At 39.7% G+C, this 6,354-nt stretch overlaps 1 long non-coding RNA gene across 1 annotated transcript; it reads left to right on the top strand.

The window, feature by feature from the left end:
* The first annotated feature begins 4,288 nt into the window (after window positions 1-4,288).
* Window positions 4,289-6,020, top strand: LOC129048750 (uncharacterized). Its single transcript, XR_008511338.1, has 3 exons — window positions 4,289-4,418; window positions 4,855-4,928; window positions 5,592-6,020. It is a non-coding gene; the product is annotated as an uncharacterized LOC129048750 (long non-coding RNA).
* Window positions 6,021-6,354: the final 334 nt, after the last annotated feature.

Here is a 6,354-nt window from a genome sequence, read left to right on the forward strand (position 1 = left end):
AAAGGCTAGTCATCTAAACCAGTTCTAGATGTCTGTATAGGGGCAGATGGCTCTGTAAGGGCAGAAGGGAAAGACCCCTTCATAAGGGTCACAGCTGACAATCCTATAACGAAAGACAGGTTAACAAGAGAAAAACTTAACAAATTTATTTAATCACAGATTTACATGACCGGGGAGCCTTCATAATGAAGATCTAAAATTACAGGGTAAACTGTGCATTTTTATGCTTAGGTTTGATAATGAATGGACAGCCCTGAAGAATAGTGATTGGAAAAAAAGGATATGATCTAATGGGAATAGACACAGGTTGGGGACCCAGCAAGGCCTGTCTGTTCAGATTCTTCTTGGTCTCTGTGCAGCATTCCTTCCTCCTGGATATAGGGCAGGGCCTGTATGGGATGGGGATCTTATAACCTGCTATCAAACAAGGTAGGTCAGAGAATTTATTTATGGCCAGCTCTTACATAGTTAGGTGAGGAAAGATTAGAATACTATCTTTAAGATGTAAGTCTGGCATTGTGGAAAGGTGGTTCTGGTTTCTATGACCTACCTTGGGGAAGAGGAATTCAAGTTTCTATGGCTTGCCTTCAGGGAGAATGAGGCTGAGACAGGAGGGCAGGATAACATCAGAGAAAAACTTTGCTTCTGAGGCCTTCACTTTGGGTTTTCTGAGCCCCAACATCTGCTAGTGTTGTAAAGAGAACAACTGGGGACCAAGTGAGGGGAGGAAAGAATCCATCTCTGCATTCTGATGCTGGGAGACTATTTCCTTGAGATGCAATTGATTTTGCCTCTGCTAAGCGGCTCTGCTGGCTACCCACATGCTAGCCAGTGTCCTGCATGGGTGCTAGGCTGAATTATTTGTAATTGTGCTTAGGTGATTTGTAACTCAGGTATAGGATATTTAAATAGTAGGCACCCTTTTTGCAACGTGTTTTTTTTTTTTATCTAGTTCTTGTATACTACAGATAATATTTGAACTTTGTCATCTCACTGTAAAACTTTTGTTCATTTCTCATTTTGGTAATAAATAGCTATTATAACCAACCCATTTATTCAAATATGTTATTTCCCTAAGTGTTATTTTGACATTTTGTTTTGGAAAAAATAAATCACCATAGATAATAATGGTAGCTCTATTTGCTGACCAAATGTCAGATGTTTTCAGGTGCTTGACATGTATTAATCCATTTGATTGCCTCCAACCCCACCTACCAGCCAACCTGGTCTTCAGTCATTGGGTTTAAACCTCAATATATTAAGTGTGATCATACAGGACTTTGAAGCAGGCTTAATTTCATACTTCAGCCATGCTCATTATAGCTTCCATCCAACCTTTCTCTTAATTTCCTTATATCGCTTGATACCATTAGCCATTAAGTTCCTTTGTGGTCACAGGCAATGTGATTTAACCATATTCAGCTCCTATTGGTGAAGATGTCACCTCCTTTTGTTGTCTTGCACATTATGTATGTTACTAAGAAAATTCAAGATCAGATGCAGTGGTTTACACCTGTAATCCCAGCACTTTGGGAGGCCAAGGCAGGTGGATCGTTTGAGTCTAGGAGCTCGAGACCAGTCTGGGCAACATAGTAAGACCATGTCTTAATAAATAATTAAAAAGAAAGAAAATTTCAGGCAAAACAGATGTGATGTTTAAGAGATTCACTATTTTAAAAGCAATACAAGTACCCTTGAAACAAAAAGGATCAGTGGGTCAGTATTACTCAATCTCTTAAAAACTACACCCACTCTTGGTCGGACGTGGTGACTCACGCCTGTAATCCCAGAACTTTGGGAGGCCAAGGTGGGCGGATCACCTGAGGTTGGGAGTTCAAGACCAGCCTGACCAACATGGAGAAACCCTGTCTCTACTAAAAATACAAAAAATTAGCTGGGCGTGGTGGCACATGCCTGTAATCCCCGCTACTGGGGAGGCTGAGGCAGGAGAATTGCTTGAACCCAGGAGGCGGACGTTACGGTGAGCCGAGACCGCGCCATTGCACTCCAGCCTGGGAAACAAGGGTGAAACTCCAGCTCAAAAAACAAAACCAAACAAAAAAAACCATGCCCACTTCTAAATCTTGAGTCAAGATTTAGGCAAGGTCTCATTTGCAGAGTTTGTACTGTGCAAATAACAGGTATTTTTTTCAAGTTGCACAATATTCCTGCTCCTCCTCAGGTCAACATGGCCCTTGATAGTCTTCAACTTTATTTTCTGCCACTCTATCCATTGCTCACTGTCTCTCAGCCACCTTGGTTTTCATCAGTTTCTAAATATGTCAAACTCTTTTTTGCTTCAGGGTCTTTGACCGGAATCTTCTTTCATTCACTCTTTCCCTGGCAAATTCCTACTCATTCTTCAGGTGTCAGCCTCCGTGTTACTTTCTCAGACTGTCTTTCTCTGACTTCTCCCATCTAGATTATATCCCTTTGATAGTCTCTTTAGTAGACCCTTTGTTCTTTTTCTTCATAACACTTAACACAATTTATATTTACAGTTTTTAATGCCATAGTCTGTCGTCAAATTTTCCATGAGGACAATAATCATGTGTTCTGTTCACCATTATATGTGTAGCACTGAGCACAAGGCCTGACAGAACAGACACTTATTGAGTAAATGAATGAATGAATGAATGGCTTCCTGTGAGTGAACATGGAATGTGAGAGGAGATTTCTTCCTCTTTAAATACCACTGCTGATAAAGTACTAAGGCAGAATCATTGATAAAGTAGATCATGGGCCAAATTCTGCCTTTAGATATTAAAAAGAATCTTTAGAGAGGAAAGATCACCCTAGTTTAAAAGGGTTCATGTAGGAGATGGGAAATGGAACTGATTTCGGATGAGGAGTCATGGCATTTCAACTCTGGAAAGAGCATAAGGTACAGATATAGGCATTAGAATCTTAATAACAATAATTAACTGACATTTATTTATTTTTGGTATTTTGTTTTGTTTTTGTTTTTGAGACAGAGTCTAACTCTGTTGCCCCGGCTGGAGTGCAATGGTGTGATCTCAGCTCACGGCAACCTCCGACTCCCAGGCTCAAGTAATTCTCATGCCTCAGCCTCCCAAGTAGCTGGGATTACAGGTGTGCATCACCACACCTGGTTTTTGTATTTTTAGTAGAGACGGGGTTTCGTCAAGTTGGCCAGGCTGGTCTTGAAATCCTGGCTTCAAGTGATCCACCCACCTCAGCCTCCCAAATTGCTGGGATTACAGGCGTGAGCCACTGCGGCCAGCTTGACATTTATGGAACTCAAATGTACTAAGTATCTATATTCATTATCTGATTTGAGACACTGTAATTTAGGAGAGTCAGTAGCACAGGAATTGAAAGTTCGGTCTTTGGATTCCAATCACAGCAGAGTAAGCTTGGGCAATTATTTAACATCTGTGTGCCTCTGTGCACTTAGTCCCTTGCATGACTGCCTCCTGGAAATCCATAGGAAAGGCTTTTTCTGGACTTCCATCGGCTTTTGGAATCTTAGAATTGTTTTTTCCTTCCTTGACAGGAAATATGTATAGAAAGAACAAGGTCCTCTCTGCCTTGTGTTTGTCAGTATGATTTCTTGTGACTATTTTCCCCTAAACATAAGGTTTTTCTGAGTTCAAGGATTTGGGGACTGATCAAAGAAGAGATGTGACCACAAGGTGGCAGTAGCATGCAACAAGCTTTATTTGGGTGGTGCTTGACAGACTACATGTAAGGAGGACATCCCTCACAGCTAGAGACCTTCCAGAGGCAGAGGTGTGTGGCCACCATGCAGAAGGGGAAAAAGGCAAGGGAACTACTCCTGGGGTAGGGGAGAAGCAGAAATGGGGTTTATCTGTCTAGGCGATGTTGTACAACTGCAAGATGGGGAGTCTCTGAGTCAGAGAACTTGGAAGGGCAGCAGAGGTTTGGGGTCTTTTATAGCCCTAGCTTTGTCTTATCTTTGGTTAACAGATGCCAGGTACAGTTTTATCTTTGGCTAGCAGGCAGACTCTAAATGGCTAAAAACATGGCCATCTGAGCTATATATATGTGTGTGTGTGTGTGTGTGTGTGTGTATGTGCGTGTGTATATATATATACTTTTTTTTTTTTTTGAGATGGAGTCTTGCTCTGTATCCCAGGCTGGATTGCAATGTCTCACTGCAACCTCCACCTCCTGGGTTGAAGAGATTCTCCTGCCTCAGCCTCCCAAGTAGCTGGGACTACAGGCATGCACAACCATGCCCAGATAACTTTTGTAATTTTTAGTAGAGATGGGGTTTCACCATGTTGGCCAGGCTGGTCTCAAACTTCTGACCTCAGGCGATCTGCCTGCCTTGGCCTCCCAAAGTGCTGTGATTACAGGCGTAAGCCACCGCACCCGGCCCATCTGAGCTATATTTAAGCGATTACATGGATAAAATTTTGAGCTTAGATAAGGTAAGTTTTGAGCTAATGGTCCCAGCCTGACGTGAAGAAGCAAACAATATGTGCCCAGTATACTCAGTCCGTCTTTAACACCTTTATTTTCCTAACTTTTGATTCATTGATTTTTGAAACTAGAGTTTCATTAAATTATTAAGGTTTACTAATTAAGCCTTTAAATAATATTTCTGTAAATTTTTAAAACCTGACTTTTGATACAGACGCCAACATTTTAAAGCTGTCATGGATTTTAAGAGTCTCAATATTATCTATAAAAATCTTTTTAGCAATTACCTTGGCTGACTGCTCATATACAAAATAAACTGATTAAATCAAGGGAGCTATTGGATCCTCTCTAGTTCCAAAACCCTAATGAAGGGTTTTATGAAAATTAAAATCCAAAGTCTTACCACAGAAATATAAAGTGACTTTTTTTTTTTTTTTTAAACAGATGAAAAGGTAATGCTTGGGATGCCTGCAAGTGACTAGAAGTTGGAAAGGGAAGTTCTGATGTGACCCAAATTTGTAAGTTCTTAATGTCCTATTTGAATTTTTTAAAACATTCAAAAATTCAGGAACATATGCATGTGATTTGTGTACATACTGACAAAGACTATCTCTTTGACCAAACTTCTGAGCCTCTTCTGAGCCCTCTTCTTGACTAGGCCTTGACTTTGTGCCCTACCCCACCTGTAATTGTTGGCCTACCTCAGTCTTAACAAGAATCCTGTCAGTTTAGTGAGGATCCCGCCACTCTGGGTATCTGATCAAGTTCCTCATTCTCCACTTCTGAAGTATAAGCCCTTAGCCTGCCTTCAGCAAGAATCCTACCACCCTTGATGTCTCCTTTTAGTACTTTTCTATCCACTGACCCTCCTTACTCTACCTGTTGGTTATAAATACCCCAGCTGTCCTTGCTGTATTCCCAGTTGAGCCCAATCTTGCTCCCTATTGCAATGTTTTGATTGCATAGTCCTGAATAAAGTCTTCCTTACCATTTTAACAAATGTCAGAATTTTTTTCTTTAATAATACCTCACAACCAATCCTAACATTCTTTCATACTCACTTAAAAAAATAAATAAAACATTACATATACAATTGATGCATAGGAAAAGTTTTTCAATCCCATTCATAATATAGCAATAAAAATTGAAACTGAACTGAAATACTATTTATTATTTAACAGGTTGGCAACAATCCAAAAGTCTGACAACTACTCCACTGATAAAGCTGTGGGAAAAACAGGCACTCACATACACTGCTGATTGGACTGCAAAATGCCAACATACTCATGGATGGGTATGTGGCCATATTAGGCAAATTTATATATGGATTTACCATTTGAACTAACTTCTGGGAATATATCCTAAAATAAGATGTGTTACCATGATTATTCATTACAGCACTATTTGTAATAGCAAAAGGCTGGAAACCACCCAGATGTCCATCCATAGGGAAGTAGCTGAATATATTATGGTACTAATTTTATTTATGGCTGGGGAGCTTATCCAGGCTGGCTCCTTAGTCTTTGACACGGCCCTAACAGTTTTTGGCTGCTTTCTGAATTACATTGTTCAAGTTGAATATATTATGGCACATCTACACAATGGAGTACTATATAGAAATGAGGAATAGCTCTATATGTTAGTATTATATAATCTCTAGAATTTATTATAAAGTGAAAAAAGGTGGAGAAAAGTATGCTACTACTGTTTATCTAAGAAAAGGGTAGGTATAAACATGCATAACATTTTTAAAATGAAAAATGAATCACAAAAAGTGTTTAAGTCATTACTTATAGGGCAGGAAGGAAAAAGTAGGGGAGACCAAGGATTTTCAAAATAAAGGGAGTTACAGATGTGTAATCAAAGAGGTTAAATAAAACCTTGACTTCCTGAATTTGAATCGGAAGTATCAATGAGTTCATGATATATTTGATTTAAAAGACA

Source organism: Pongo abelii, chromosome 9 (genome assembly GCF_028885655.2).
Source record: "Pongo abelii isolate AG06213 chromosome 9, NHGRI_mPonAbe1-v2.0_pri, whole genome shotgun sequence".
Classification (NCBI taxonomy): domain Eukaryota; kingdom Metazoa; phylum Chordata; class Mammalia; order Primates; family Hominidae; genus Pongo; species Pongo abelii.